This window comes from Syngnathus floridae, chromosome 2 (genome assembly GCF_059516105.1).
Source record: "Syngnathus floridae isolate MCC-2025c chromosome 2, RoL_Sflo_1.0, whole genome shotgun sequence".
NCBI lineage: Eukaryota > Metazoa > Chordata > Actinopteri > Syngnathiformes > Syngnathidae > Syngnathus > Syngnathus floridae.
In genome coordinates, this window is record NC_142414.1 from 19,743,041 (window position 1) to 19,759,723 (window position 16,683).

General features: G+C 39.4%; 1 protein-coding gene across 2 annotated transcripts in view; it reads left to right on the top strand.

The window, feature by feature from the left end:
* The window catches only part of sema3b (sema domain, immunoglobulin domain (Ig), short basic domain, secreted, (semaphorin) 3B), a 72,137-nt gene that overhangs the window by 844 nt on the left and 54,610 nt on the right, over positions 1-16,683 (top strand). The window lies entirely within an intron of this gene.

The following is a 16,683-nucleotide window of genomic DNA, read 5'->3' on the forward strand; positions in this document are numbered from 1 at the left end:
TATGCTGTGGTATTATTATTATTATACCCATTATTTCTATCCAACGTTGTCATGGCTATAGCACCCTCGATTTCCAGGACAGAAAATTCACAGCTCTAAGATGAAAGTGAAAGAAAAATTACAGTTTATGCTCAATTTGAACTTTGGTTGTGATGTTGCCGCACCGTGCCCAATTCGCTGTCCTCCGACCATTTAAATGTTAATTTCCTGCATAGCCGATATTAAAAGCAGCATTCACATGGCGAATTAATCAAATTGTCAACCACAAAGTTCCAACATCTGCAACTTTCCTCCTTCTGCCTGCCAAGCACATGTTCTCATGAGTGTGTTTGAAAATAATGTTTAATTAGGATTTTGGGCAAGAGGAAGTACAGTATATCGGAATTAGGTCAAATTCATGTCAAACTTTGCTGCCGTCACGATTTCCCATGATCCCCTTGAGACCCTCTTCCTGCCCTTGAGCCTTGTTTCATTTCACCGCTTAGCTTTGTTTGGTATGTACACACAGTGCATGGATGGGCCTGCAATGTCTTCGGGGCATGTGGGGGTTGCAGTATTGTATCATCTCCTTTTTCATTGAGTGACTTTTGGAGAAAGTTTGGACAGTGCGATCTCCTCTCATGCATGGACAGTAAGGTACTTGCTTCCCAGTCACTTTGTTTCTGGATCCACTCTTTGTTTTTAGTTTGGAAAGGGGAGGTTTTTTTTGTGTCAGTGTAGTGAGTGATAGAGGAGAACGTTCTGTACCCACTTACAGGTGTTCCGATACCATGTTTGGTTCAAGAGAACACATGTCGCTGTCGCTATAGGCATTTTTGCTGTACAGAGAGTGAGTATGTGCCCTCATAAAAGTACACGTTTGTGCGTGATTTAAATAGAGGACATTTCCCCAAAACAAGTTATGAAACGACATTTATTATTTAATAAGTAGTTAAATAATAGAAGTCCCACGCATCTTGTATTTCTCAAAAATGCAAATTTTGCCCTACCATTGGCTGCAATCAATAAGGTTGCTCAAATGCCAACGTAAACAAAAGCAACTCCTTGAGTGAGGACTTCTATACCCCCACGTTTGGCATGTTGAAGCTCTGTTATGTTCAAACTGGACCATTACCACCTACCAGTATGTATATGAAGAGGATTGTGGGATTTTGGGAAGTGTGGGAGCCATCTCGGTTCACACACTAATACCCTCCATTTGGCATGCTTCCATCTGGCCTTTGTCGCGTTCTTGTGCGTCCTTATTTCCATGATGCATTTTAGGCTATGAGTGTAGCATTGACATGCACGTTAACAACTTCCATTTACATTATAAACTCAATCTAAAAAAAAAACTTAGTCTGTTTGGTTCTGTGCTGTCTACGGACGACTGACTTATCCATCCACCGAATGGTCAGTTTTGTTTCAAAGATTTTACGTTACGATGGACACCGGCTGTCTTGGCATCTTTACCACTTTTATCAAAATCCATTTGTATGCGTCCATGACTGCATGCGTATGTCAGAGAAATGTCATATAAAAAAATCATAGAAGACATTGAGTACAAACAAGTTACACAATTTTTCCAAACGCTTCAGTTGGGAGGAATTTATCAGCAATAAACTAACCCACAGTGCTGAAATACAGTTGACAAGCTAGTTTGCCGCCTCAGTAGAAAATGAGATGGTAAAGCCGCCGTTGTTTAAATCTCTACCATCTTCACACAAATCTTTCAGCGTCTCATGTGTGTCGGGCCCATAACTCATTGAAAACTTGTCAGCTTCGCCGTGGACCCGCAGCCAAATATGTTTCATAAAGCATGCCTGGGCTAAACTCAAATACATGAACACAAATTTTCTCCTTCGCTCTCCTCCGGCCTGGTGTGATGTAACACAACACATAAATCTATCATGGGCTGCGCATAAGCAATGTTTTTTTTCCCCCTCTCTACAAATTGTATGTATCATACATGGATAGTACTGTACTAGTACAACCGTTTGTCTCTGTTATCATCACTTTTACTTTATGGGTAATGTTCGACATGTTCCTGCATCCATCTCACATTTCATGAAAAGTCCTGTTTTACATTTTAGTTGCTGTCTAAGAGACTGTGAGAGGTGGTCAGAAATTCTGGGAGCGTTTGTCTAGTCAAAGCGATTCTTTACGAACAAGATCCACTTTGTTACCAGCCCACGGCTTGTGTCAAAATAGGCTTGCGGCTTAATTAACATAACAATGACAACATAAAATGGCACAAAAAGTTCTATGAGTCACTGCAACCTACCCCAAATTTTTAGCCACCTAACAAAACAAAAAGCTGCCAAATTAGAAACACAGATGGTAATGCAGTGGCAGTTGCTCTTCTGTAAGGACTTGTACTTTGGAGCTGGAGGGTCACGATTCAAGTGCTGCTGCAGACAAACTTTAAAATGGCAATGATAGCAGAGTCCCCAACGGCCATGCAGAATCTGCGGGTTACTTTCACACTGACATCTCTCCTTGCGTATCTGAAAATAACTTTTTTTCTTTGCAGCATAAAGCTTTGTCATGGACCCACTGAGTCTCAGTTCCAAAAAAATTTTCGAAAGATAACTCACACTCTTCATAGTTTGTCTGGTCTTGTGACTTAAAGTCAGTTGCAACTTGTATAAATTAAAATTAGAATTCGGACCGGCCCGCTGAAACGAATACTGGCTGACTTCAATTGAAAATCAGGGTACACCCTAACAGTTCAAATAAATTGTCACATGTCCTATTCCCTGTTAGCTGTGTTGTTTGGCTTTGTCAGTGTTTTGCTTCCATAACACTTAATCCACATGGTGGAGTGTTTGGAAAAGGTTTGTGCTCACTCTTGGGTGGAGCGCAGAGCAAGAGGAGCATGTATGCGTGAGTTGGCGTTTCAGGCTTCATTTTGGTCCATGCTTGTTGTTCATCCAGGACAGATTTTGGACTGTGAGTGTGTGTTGTATATAAAATAATGGTTAATTTGTTGCAGCTCTTTGCTCATGGTACACTGTGTACACATCATGTTCAACATAGGAGGACATCTAGTGAAAAGTTGTGCAATAGAAGGAACTTCTAAGGTCAAACATAATCTATTAAGAAATGCGTAGTACCTCAAACAAGTGGCTTCTATGTGTGTGTGTGCATATGTTATTGGCTCTGTTTTAACATTCAACGGATGTCACGCATGCAGCAGTAATGCAGTTTTGCTCCGTGCAAACCACGACTCTGTCTCCAGCGATGGTCCTCCCTCATGTTTATTCAAGTTGAAACTTTGCTGCAGTGTTCACCTGACTCGGCACTTGCACTCAGATCTGAACTGCTCTGTCAGCTGTAAAAAAAAAATATATAATAATAATACACACTGGACAACCAACTGCTGTGGACATCCTCATGTAGTTCTTGTACATACACTGTAAAAAGTGGTTACATTGATGTTTAGCTGTGGAGATTTTGTATAAGCATGCAGAATATTGTTTAAAACACTTTGCTGGTTGCTACCAAGGGTTGCAAGCCATTACAGCTGCTTACTTCAAGTTGTACATCCACACGCACGTTAGAGTGATGTAATACAACAAGGTTGAGAAAATACTGACTAGACCCAACAGTATGTTCCATATGGATTGAATGCTATGGAGACAAGCCTGTGGAAAAGCCTGCCTGAACCTGCCTCCTGGCATGCGGTGCATAGTGTCCGCACGTGGGAGGGGGGGAGGGGGGGAGGACAGTAGGAAACAGTGGAGTGATGGACAGAAAGAGAACAGCTCGGGAATGAGGCGCCTGGAGCAATGATGGGATTGAATGATGGAGGGGCCACTATTTTTCCACAAGACGAGCGATTAACCTGGGAGTTAAGAACTTCATTTGCCCCTCAGCGTACCACTGCAAAGTCTTTTCAGATTTATGACGCAGTCGCTCTGTTCACACTTCTCCATATCCTGAGTGCCTTGACGTCCCTTTCTGTGTGTTATTTCCTATTAAGTGCAATACACTTGGCCAGATTGTTGTTTGGGTTTACTATTGTAATCGGTAAGAAATGTTGGGAAAGCTATTTGTCAAGCTGGTGAGACCTGTTGTTGTGCCTGTGTTTTATTGGTGCAATACGGACTGTAATAATTAGGGATATTCGATAGCACTTTTTTTCAGACCGATCCCAGTACCAGTACTCCATAATTGAGTAGTGACCGATACTGATAAGAAGGACCGATACCACTAGTGCTTTTGATACATAAAATTTCCCGACAAAAACACAATGACTAATTTTAAAGAAAGTAAATCACAAAGTATACAAAAAATCATGTGAACTGGCTTGGGAAACTTTGGAAAAGCTTTACAAACAAGTTTTTGATATTTTTGTTGATTCAACTTCAAATTTAAGTCGACCACCATACAAAAACAAATCCATATTTAGTAAGTTGTGGTCTGTGTCCTTATATAACTTTATCAAAAAAATAGCATCCCAAGTGTTCTACGGGCTCATGAATAACCACACAGTCCGGATTACTGGCATCGTTCGTGACTACAATTTTTTTTAGGGGGGTGGTAACACTTTAATTGATTTTGATTTAATGCTCTGTCTGTTCCAAGTGATTTGTTTTTCATTTAATTTCAATAGCATTTATTGTAGTGATTATACTCCTCTATACTCCCGACAAAAACACAATGACAAATTTTAAAGAAAGACCTAAAAATCCCAAAATAATAATTGACAATTATCTACTACTCTTCTAATTTCTGACCATTAAACAATCACAAAATTGCGGCCGATATACTTTTTAATAACTCTGGTATATGAATAGATTCCTGAGATTGGTACTCTATCAGTAGGAGTCCACCCAGAATGGGTAGAAAACATATTGGGCAACACCAAAGGGAAGGGAAGTGTGGGGAAAAGAAAAAGTGTCCTAAAGGAATGTGGAGAGATAAGGCAAACAGCTGTTGAAGTGTGTCATTACCTGTCCTTGTGCTCTTGCTCGCCTCAACACATTCAGGCTGAGAAACACCTGTCAGGCAGTCGTTCACCGTGCATGTGTGTGTGTGTGTGTGTGTGTGTGTGTGTGTGAGAGAGTGTGTATGTGTATGTGCACGTCTTCCTCTTTAAGTGGCTGGAGATGGATGTTGCATCTAAAGTCATTTCAGGGTGGACAAGGCTTTCGCTGACAAATTGTGACCAGCCCAACTTTGTCCTTGGACTCCAGAGACATTGAGATAAAGCACTAAGACACCTCCCCAGATTTCATTTCACTCCTTCCCTCATATTCATTTTGTCTCCATTGTGTGGTCAAAAAAAACAACTTTATTTTTATAATTGCTATCACAATAACAGTGCCATACTGAGGCCGTCTCATTATAGTAAGACAATGCACTTGGGTTTCCCACAGAGTGAGTAGTGTGACACTTTTGACAAACCACAGCAAGCAGAAATGGCGAGGAAACAGTTTCCCAGTGTTCTGAGCTGTGATGCAGAGTAAAGGAATAATCTCCTTCATGCAGTTTGGAGATAATGGCATCCCCTGAACAAAGAAATCATAATAACGACAATTGCTGGGCTAATTCTCCCTAAGCGCTTAAGAATCTGATTAGGCTCCATCGCAAGAATTTGCAATCTCAGATTTTATTTCTTTTTCCCAAATTGGGAGCAAGTTCAATTTTCCTTGTGTCTGATTGGATCAGCCCACTCTCGTCTTGGACTGTGACCTAGTGTGCCATTGGTCCATTTTAACACGCATGGTATGAAACCACCTTGGGGGTTACATTAGGTCTTGGATCTACAGTAAGTACCTCTCTTGAAATATGTGTAGCCATTCCAGACATTTCCCGGTCTTTAAGAGGGTTTAGTAGACGTTCAAATAATTAGGATTAGTTGAGACGTGAAAGATTAGTAACCAATAAATAATCTTTCTCTCTGGCACAATGGCTAATTACCAATTGGACTACGAGGCAAAGTAGAAGGAGGCTGAAATAGGAAGGACAGGGAAGGACATGGACGTAAAAAAAAAAAGAAGATGCATAAGGAAGAGTCACGAGTCAAATAAAACCTTGCCAGAGGCTTGAACTTGGTTGGTGCTTGTTTACAAACATTCTGAAATGTCCATGATACTTTTTTTTTCTTTCAGTCAAGCATGTAAATCACAAAGTATACAAAATATCATGTGAACTGGCTTGGGAAACTTTGGAAAAGCTTTACAAACAAGTTTTTGATATTTTTGTTGATTCAACTTCAAATTTACCACCATACAAAAACAAATCCATATTTAGTAAGTTGTGGTCTGTGTCCTTTATATAACTTTATCAAAAAAATAGGATCCCAATTGTCCTACGGGCTCATGAATAAAAACAGTCCGGATTACTGGCATCTTTCGTGACTACAATTATTTGCAATGGAAACACTTTAATTGATTTTGATTTAATGCTCTGTCTGTACCAAGTGATTTGTTTTTCATTTAATTACAATAGCATTTATTGTAGGGATTATACTCCTCTAAGGGCAAATTCAACAAATGGCAGGAATTGTTTTGTACAAAAAGAAATTTCCACATGGTGAGTCACCAAAAGTCTGCTTTTAATTGGTATTGGCCAGTGCTGTTAAATAAATAAATAAATGAATATATATTAATATATATTATTTATATATATATATATATATATATATATATATATATATATATCAGAAAAAAATAAATATTTTTTGAGCAATCAGATCATGACAAAAGTCCCTTTTACAAAGAAAGCATAACCTGTGAGCGTTTTCACCCTAAATTCAGTCAAGTCTCTTTTTCATGTTTACCTGTACCTCAAACATCGTCCTTATTATCCGTCTGTTCTTCTAAGGGGGAGGTGATGCATTTCAGCTCTTATACTTGGGATTTTCCCCTCTAATTATATGCTGAAGCACAGTACAAACATCTGAACTTGGCAGCGCTGAAGAGAATTTCTCTGGAGAACTCATTGTGCGCAACGTACACTTTGCACTGACTTCAAATGAGAACTGTAAAATTAATGTACTGTTTTTCTAGCTGACAAACTGCTTGCGGTTAGCTACAAGCGGAAACTTGTCACTTTTATGAGTGAATTTTTATTGTTGATGTTTTATATGCACTCCAGAGTACACTTAAGCCTACTTTGGATTTTGGATGGGCCTTTCTTCTGACCACACCATGTAACATTATTGAACTCCTCGAAATGTTATTGTTATTATTATAGCTTACCTTGCTTATCTCCTAATTTATCTGTATGTTTTAAACGGTTTCTTCATTTATACCTGGAAAACATTTTCTCATAATAAAGCATTTGTCTCATATAGTCATTGTTTGAACTTTTTTTTTTCTCTTGATTTAATAATAATAATTTCCATAGTAAAAAGCCAAGCACACGCAAAACAACTTAGCAGTTCACAGGGCAAGAAATTGATGATTTTTACTTTTTTTTTTAACAAGAGAATTTTTATTGTATGACAACATCACTCTGAATTTTGGATCGCTTGATCCGATCAAACTTTTTTGATTCCCCAATCAATTTCTTAACAACTTCAATAGATGATACAATCACGGTCCCAAAAGTCCAAGACTGTTTAAAACTGCAATTAGAAGTGACCGATATCATCATGGGAACAGAATGCTTCATGATTATAGTCTCAAAATATTCTCTTTTATTATTGAACTGTGATATTCAGCCACAGTTTGTGAACTTTTTAAACATCCTCCCTTTGTGTGGCAATTTGCTTTTGTCTGCTTCTGCATCCAGTCTCGCTTCTTCTTTTACCTTCTGCTGGAGTTTGAAACTAAATAAAAACGACACGAGAAAGGATGAGCAGAGGGCAGCACGGCCAATCAAATTCCGGCAACATGTTGTGGCCTGGGGGTAGATAGAGGCCTATTTAGTTATTTCTTCCTCTCTGGCTCATCTGTCTATGGCCTCTGACCCCTGAGCTTTGACATTTGGCCCCTAACCATACATAAATATACGTATATAAACTGACAGCCAAACGGCAGATCAACCCAGAGGACTGCAGGTGAGTCCAAAGCATGACAACGTTTCTGTAACGGGGAAAATAAACCACTTTGCGTAGTTGTTGAGAGATAATCATTCACATCAAGGTGATGAATCCACCTCTTACATAGAAATCACATTTTCACATTCAACTTTAACTTCTTAAACAATCAAAGTAGGTTCCAATATTTTCCGTCTTACCCCTTTTCCGTGAATCTTGAACACCCCGATCCCAACCAACCACCCACACGATTTTCCTCTTGACCCACATGAAATGAGTTTTGACCACACCACCCAGGACAGGATGAGCCCTATTTTTCCTCCTCCAGCATGTTCCTACTTGTCCACTAATCCGTATTTCCACAAGAGGTACGGACTATTTTGCCTTTAACTAGATTTACACGCGGAAAAAGCTCTTCATAAACCAGTAAGGTATGGAAGATGAGCAAATTATATGCCTCCTCCGAATGTTTACAATATGCACAATGTCATATTCCACTCAGGAAATATTGAAGATGGAACAAAATCCGTTCCTCTCAAACATTTGCCTTTTTATAAACTGTACTCTAGCAAAAAATAACATTCATTACAAATACCACACACCTTAGTTTTTATGTCATTCAACTTTGTTAAATTGTTAACCGTTGTTGATCTTGTTGAGGCTGCTTGTTCATGTAGAGTAAGCAATAAACAGAAGCTAAAACATGCAGACATCTCGCATCGTGTCACGCATAAAGATTTTGTCGAACATATAAGAGTTAAAATTTTCCAGGAAATCTTGGCGGACTTCCTAAATGAGGCCGTTCACCTTTACCGCTTCCACTATTACAACTGTTAATGTGAGCAATATAAACTGCAAAGATGTCAAATGCTTAACGTCTAGTGAGTCTTTGCCAATACACACACTTTAAAAGCGGTGTACTGACTCGACTCACACGTGCCAAAGGAATTTCAACGAAGCGTAACGATGATTTTGCAAACACGAAATGAGTAATAATAAGGTAATTGTATCCTCGGGGATGCTGCTGTGTTTACACAGCCTCCCTACACGTACTCACGTGCCATTATGTTATTAGGTTTCAAAAAGCAGCAGCCCGCTGCCGTACGGTTGCTTTGGAAATCTGAGGACTACTGTTTGAATTTTTCACATTTCTGAGGTTGCTCTCTGCCCAAATTCATTAGTGATTGGCAGCGGCGATGAATAAAGAGCAAGATGATCTGTTTTTCTTTATCACTTGTCCGTTTGGAAGTGGCTTCTCGATAGATCGTGTTTCTGGATTGCAGCTGGATTCACATGTGGCCTGAATAAATTCAAAAGTTTAAGTGTTGTCTCGAAGTTACTCCAAACTTGTTGTTAAATGGTGCATTGTTAAACTTTTTCTCTTTGCATGATGTTTAATGCTTGTAGATGTACTGACTGCAGCAGATCCTGACCTACATTTCAACCCATAAGACCTCTTTACTACAGGAACTCTGAATTATTTTGGATAATTTAATTATGATAATCAAATCCATATTGAAGCATGATATTAAAATGGCCAGATTCCAGACTCAAATGAGACCTTCTCTGAAAACTGCCCCCTACCTTGTCATCCATGACTTGAACTCGAGGTGCTTCAACAAAGACAACATTGTTATGCAAACAGGTTATGTATTTTTTTATCCATCCCCACCCTGCACATAATTGGTGGGTTTGCACGCTGCAGTGAGGAGGCAAGAAGAGAAGCAAATCAGCAGTTTGATGAACAAAACAATTTCACTGAATAGAATTTGTACAAAATCATTGAAGTAAACAAAAAAATTTGCTAAACCGTCAAACACATAATGGAAGCCTCCCACATTTGATAGTTCCAACGTTCTTAAACTGGTGTAAAAACAAGTTAAAAGCTAAAATAATGCAAAACTGTAAAATAGCATAAAAAGAGCTGCTATGCAATCACACCCTTCAGCGCTTTTATTACTTTTTTCTCCCGCCGTTGAGTGATCCAAATGAATGCAGCAGGTGTCTTCTGTCCTTCTCTTAATTTGACACATTGTGAACCATTTAAGGTTCACTGCTCTCCATCTATGTCTATCACACAGACTGGTTGAAAACAAGTTTCCCTTCAGAAAGTCAACAAAAAGAAGCGGAAAAAGCACCGCTATTTGTTTGGGAAGGAAACGAAGCAGAGCAGAAAGCATGGTCAAATAGTGAAAAAAAAGGCAGACTGGAGGTGAAAGCTCCACAGTATGAAGACAATGAGTGATAAAGAGGAGGCAGGAGCTGTGCGATGTTAAGGTGAGCTCTGGGGTCAAATAGTTCCTCAACACAAGCCAGGAGGACCACACAGACGATAAAAAAAACACCTTACTATTTGAAGAATGGATGTTTTCTTAGTGACGGTTTTTGCCACGTGACGCTTATTCTATATGAGATGATATGTTGGGTGTGACTGAGAACAGCTTCACATGCTCACCTTCCCATGACGATACAAGTTCAAGTCTGTGAATACACGCTTCTAAAAATAAAATGAAACGTAAACCACATACCCCAAGTCTTTTTGAATCAAATAATCAAGCATAAGTGTCCCAACATGCACTGCATTTTAATTTAATAAACTAATTGTTCATTGTAAGTCTGTAAATAGTCGTGGCCTTGAATGTGACAGTGAGCAGAGAACATCATTGAATTGTCTTGAATGACAGAGAGGATTAAATGCTTGGATAAAAGAAAGTTTTTGCAAGAACTGTGCGTGTGGAGGACAAAGTAAAGGATTTAGGAAATGGAAGAAATTCACCCCACCCATCATCATTATCTGAATAAAGGGCTGGCGTCATAGATCAACCTGAGGGAGCCACAGAACAAGTTTAAGTATCGGAGCAGTGGGGAGGCCATGACCATTGTTACTGTAAAACAACATTTTCATGTGCGTATTGGACCTCTCGGAACATATTACATAACTTATCTCCCACCAACCGCACCCATGATGTTTGAAAAAAGCGGTACGAACAAAAAGTCCACATTGAATTAGTGGTTTGAGGTTGAAGGAAAATGTGAGACAAAATGGGATTTCCCTGGAAGTGTCAAAGGATTGCGGGGAAAAATGTGCCAATGACGTTTAATGCTGCACATCTGTTTGGGCGTAAGAGTTAAAGGGTAGTAGTTGTCATATGTAAAGTTGTTTTTCGAGAGACATCAGATGGCACGGGAAAATTGCAGAAGATAATAGCTCCTCTGCTAACAGTGAAGAATGGAAAGGTTCTCTTAAAATTCTATCCAAAAGTTATATAGAAAACATAAAATTAAATATATTGTCTTTGTCATGTATTGAATAGAATAATATATTTATTTATTATTATTATAGCTATCTATATTTACATATTTATAATTATATATATATGTGCGTATGTGAAATATTTTGCTTAGGTTAATAGATTTTGAATGTTTTTGTTGCATTTCTGAAAATCTTTCTTATTTTTTTAGTAAATAACAAACAAGAAGATAAAGAAGGGAGTGCTGAGGCAGAGGTCCATGGTAGTACCCGACTGAACAGACATTCAGGTTCCCACTGGAATAGAACTTACAGTAGACTAGAAGAAGCAAATGTGTGCGGGTTTTGCTGTCACTGTTTTAACAAGTCGCTTATAAAAACTGATCGCTGGAGTCAGATTCAGAAAAACAAACAAGAGGATGGAAATATGACTGCAGAGAGTGCAGAACGAAATCAAGGGAAGCAGGGAGGAGAAGGATGGTTAGGCTGAGATTCTGATGTTTAAAAAGAAATGACAAGAAACTTCAGTGGGCTTTTTGAGTGGATGCTTGTTTGGATGTTTATATGTCCCCTTCGACTAGCTGGCAAGCAGTCCAAGGTGTACCCCCACTTTCCGCCCAAAGTTAGCTGGGTTAGGATCCCGCTCACCTGCAACCCAAATGAGAATAAGTGCTATAGAAATGGCTATTTATTTACAGTTGATTTTTATCTTTCCACTTGTCAAAACAGAAAAACTCAGAGGGAAGATAAATCAATTTGATGTATTTACAGTATTGCAGCAACCACCCCCCTCAAGGTACTTCTGATTTGGATCAGTTTATGAACTTGTGATCCCTAATGATTAATGAAATTCCATTTACTGTATTTGAGCCAAGTGCAGAACAACGGACAATCATCATGCTTGTTCACACGCTGACTGACAAGTCACTGTGATTGATTGGATATTGGAAATGGAATTATTGGGTCTTAAATAAAATCTCAGCAGCCCTGACACAGTAAAGCGGACTGTGTCAATGTAATTGCCTTTAAGGAGCAACCATCACCAGAAAGTTAAGCCAATTCAAATCTATTAAACGGTGGGCGTAGGATGCAAATATACCAGACCTAGAAAACTAAAGAATGTACTTAGAAAGTGGTATTCCCTGCCTAGCACATTGCGCTAATCAAAGGCTTTGTTAAGATTTGCACCCTTTTCAGTCCACCTCTGCTGTACATATAATAGCAAGGTCATGGTGTGATGGCAGTGGAAGGTATTGGCTGGTAAGGTGTGTGCAGCTGTGCTCTTTGCTGAAAAGTTCAGTGGGAATGAAAAATGGCTGAGTTAGTGACTGTGGGGGGAAACCCCCCCCCCCACAAAACCAACAGAACGTGCCAAAACGCGTAACAGTACAACAATGCAGTGGATTAGCTGGAGAGTTAAGGTCATCTCACACTGTCACATACTCTACAAGAGCATCCCATCCAATCTGCTCCTTTTTGCTGCCCATTTGTCCCTGTCACTAGAAGCTACCACCAAATTTTACGCCTTCGAGGGTAGCCACCTACCTACATACTGAAGACATCATTCACAGCAGTGTAAGGGCAATTTAAAAAAAAAAGTTTCGAAATCAACATCTATTGACATAATCCTTTTGTTTCTGGCTGACCAAGGAAAACGTCAGCAGACAGAAGATGAGGACTGTAAGAATTCCAAAGCTATAAAGAACCTCAAAAATTCTTAATGGAATGATTAGCCAAAAAAGAAAAAAAACTTTCCCAAAGTGATGGAAAAGGCTTTGAAAAAAACTCATGTGCTCATGAAGCCAAGCTCATCTGTGAAACTTGCTCAGCTTCTCCGGAGACGGGTTCATGAATCTTCGTGGACGCAACACATGATGATGACAGCTGCAAAATAAACCCAGAAGTCAACAGAAACCTTCCTTTTGCCAATTTAAAGAAAAGGCTCCCAAACTTAGCAGGAGTTCCTCCATCAAGCCACAAAATAAGGAGAAAACGTACTGCCAAAGATTTGCAACAACTATAAATGCAAATATTTATTTAATTCAGTCAACAGAACGCATATTTTGCAAAGCATGTATGGCAAGGACTTAGTCTAAAATGAAAATGTGCACAAGTAAAGGTGTTTAAGAAGTGACTAACATAAATGTGTGGAGGAAATGGGCAAATGTGTCAAAGAAAAGATTATGTTAATAGAAACAAAAGGGTTCCTACTTCGAGTAACTTGATGAATTTAGCATGTTGAGGTTGTAAAAACTTGCAGTAGTGTGACATGATTGTGAACTGGTGGCCTTTTGGTTGGGGCTCATTAAGCAGTACCCCCCCATCCCACCCCAAGTGTGTGTAGCCGTTACTGGTTCTTGTTAAACAGTTCAACATTCTTCAACCGCAGCAATCGTATATTAGGAATAAATTGCTCTTGTGGCACCATGGCGTGGGTTTAATATGAGCCACATGCATAAGAACGTGCACGTTCTGGGTTAGAAGCAGAACAGGAAACTTAAGTTCTTGAATGGTGAAATGCATCATTAAATGAAGAACAGCAGACTGGGAAGCGACAAACCAGTTTACATACAGTGTTTTTCCGCAAGCATTTTTGTTACCGTTACATTGCGAGTTCGATAATTTAGATCAGGTATTCTAAAGGTGTGGCACAGGTTTTTTTTCACAATAAGTTCTATACAGCCCCCATGAGTCTAAACATGGTATTCTGATTAATATTGTGTTTGCAGGATATGAATTAAGCAGCTAAATCCACCTGTTTCATCCATCTCAGGGAGCGGACATTTTGCCACTTGCTGTCGACTGAAAATGACATCACACTTGAATAGGGCTGTTTTCTGACTTTGGACGACCAAACACAGCTCATCTTGCAAACGTCTCATGACCAAAGTCAGAATTGAGATGAGCCATGATTGGTCATTACCCGAGCCTTTATCAAGTGTGATGTTATTTTCAGTTGACAGCAATTAGCAAAATGGCCACCCAATGAGATGAATAAACATGGATGCATAGAATTATTGTGTAGAATTTCTTTTACTTGAATTCCCCTTTAAAGAGTTACAATACAGCAACTATTGATCTACTCTACTCCAGCAAATGCACTTTCATGTGGTGTTTAAAACGTCTTTCTCTTAGATTTATCCAATTAATAAAACAAAGCAACAATCCATATTGGTATCTGAGCAGCTCGACATGAAACTCCACACATGAAAACAATTTGAACATACCGTGACCACTAAAAACCTAAAACTGATCTAATAAAGTGTCCAAAACCATTGAATAAAATTACATTGTGAATCAATGCTGTCACTACTTCTATTGTAGTAGAATGTCAATGACACTTTTGTTGACATACTTCCCACATAATTAAAAGTTGGGCCCTCTTAATTTGGCTTCTGGTCCCTCGAAGGTCACTTAGTCTTGGTGTCATTTGTTTACCACAAGATGATATCAGCAGTGCAAAGCGAGTTCACAGGAAAGATGAGCTCACTGACATGACAATACAAGTTCTGTTGGCCATTGTTGACATTCGCCTACTTCCTTTTTACCCTGTTTTTTTTTCCCTCATCTTTTTTTTTTTCGAGAAACCCCGTGCAAAGATTCTATGTGCGTGAGAGAGAGGACGATAGTGAAGCAAAGATAGAAAAAGTGTGAATAAAAGTGGCTTTGCTGACAGTGATCTCACAGCATCCCATAGCATCAGGCAAGACTCTAAAATGTCATGAAAGGTCCTCTCTGGGGATTATGAAAAATGACATCATTTGGTATGCTAAAGGAAGTCGTCTCATCGATGACACAGTGGCCATCAGCCTCCATATTTTCTCATACGATTGGTACTGTACATACAAAAGTAGCCACAATAATACAACTTCACTCAGACACCAACACAGATGTCTAAAGATGAATAATCCTGAAGAGTCCATTTTTATTAAAAAAAAAAATGCTGACCTTGGAAGCAATCAAAATGACAGTTTCTTGCAAGTTTAACTAAAAAGATAACAATGACAAAGGACATTTTTGAACCCACACATGTAGTTGTGATGTTGACTTGAGAGATCAGCACATTTTTGGTGATAATTTGAAGCTTTTCTCAGGTCACGCTTTTAAAACACGCACCTGCGCTTCCTTCCATTGCCGTCTGTTTTCCCTCTAATCCATCTCGCTCCCTCGTCAGTGCCCTTGCAGGTGTGTTTGCTTTACGACAGAATTAAACGTTTAAATTGCGGTTCCGCTGTTTCCCCCGCCTCCTCTGGTGCGTCGGTGTGAAAATGAGCAAGCTTGGTCAAGATCTAACAAAGCCACTCGTAAAAAGTCTGCGCCGGAAATGAGCACTTAAAAGCCAATCAACATTTATAGTAGCTTCATTCATAGAATAACAATTACCGATGGAGGCCGTAAAATAAAAAATGAAAATGTGTGCATGCTGACTGTGTCCTGTTTATCATTGGTCTTAAACATGAATGTGTTTAGACATGAAAATATGACTGCATTGGCAGCTTAAGCATTTGGCACATTTTCTCTGTATGTTATTTGTTTCTTTTTATTGCACATTCTTTTCCATGTGCACAAATGGGACACTGGCGGGAATGTTACTGGTTTGTGTGTGAGCATTTACACAAGCTTTTTTCGCCTCCTGGGGAATACTCACCTTCCTCTCCATCATCCTCTGTCCACCCCCAAGCCGCCCACTTGTCTATTTGGTGCACCGACTTTGGGAGGGGTTCTATGGATCCTATGGGGGGTTTTGGCAAAGTTTTGGGGTGCATCTGGCACAAGTTCCCAGTCTTTAACAATGGCAATAAGCGCTCACAATAGTTGAGCCTTTCTCTCCGCCTCTTCTGCATCGCTTCAATCTCTCATCTGATCCTCTTGGCACCCGTTGTTTCCCCTTTATTTTGCTGTCTTATCCCCTTAGCGCCCACTCATCCCCCTTCCTCCACCAGGCATTCATTCTACCTTTGCTTCCATGCCTTCCTCCCACCCATATTCTCCCCCTCTTCTCACATTTTTTGTCAAAATCTCGCTTTCCCCTTCTCCCCTGGGGAAAACTCCCTAAGTTGCTTCGTTTTTCATTTGTCGGTCAACCCCCACACACCAACCTAAAATTTCCCGATCACTCTTCTGCCTTTAGGACTTTAATAGGCAAAACAATAAAAATAAATAAATAAAAACAATTAATGCTGTTTATCTCTTTATTTGCCAGTGGTGAGTTATGATTTGGAATTTTTTTTTCATCTGATTAAATAGACTTGCTTTTTTTACAACATTGGAAAATTACTGGAAAATACTAATTCATCCAGATATTTTTGACACCAGTATATATATGGAAATCTCATAGCGGCCCATTAGGTGGAGGTTTAGTTCTAGACATTTGGCCCTGATTCCAATATCAGGGTATCAGCTTCCATGCATCTTTTTTTGTCATCATGCTGCCACAACCCACGTAAACAAAAATCTGAAT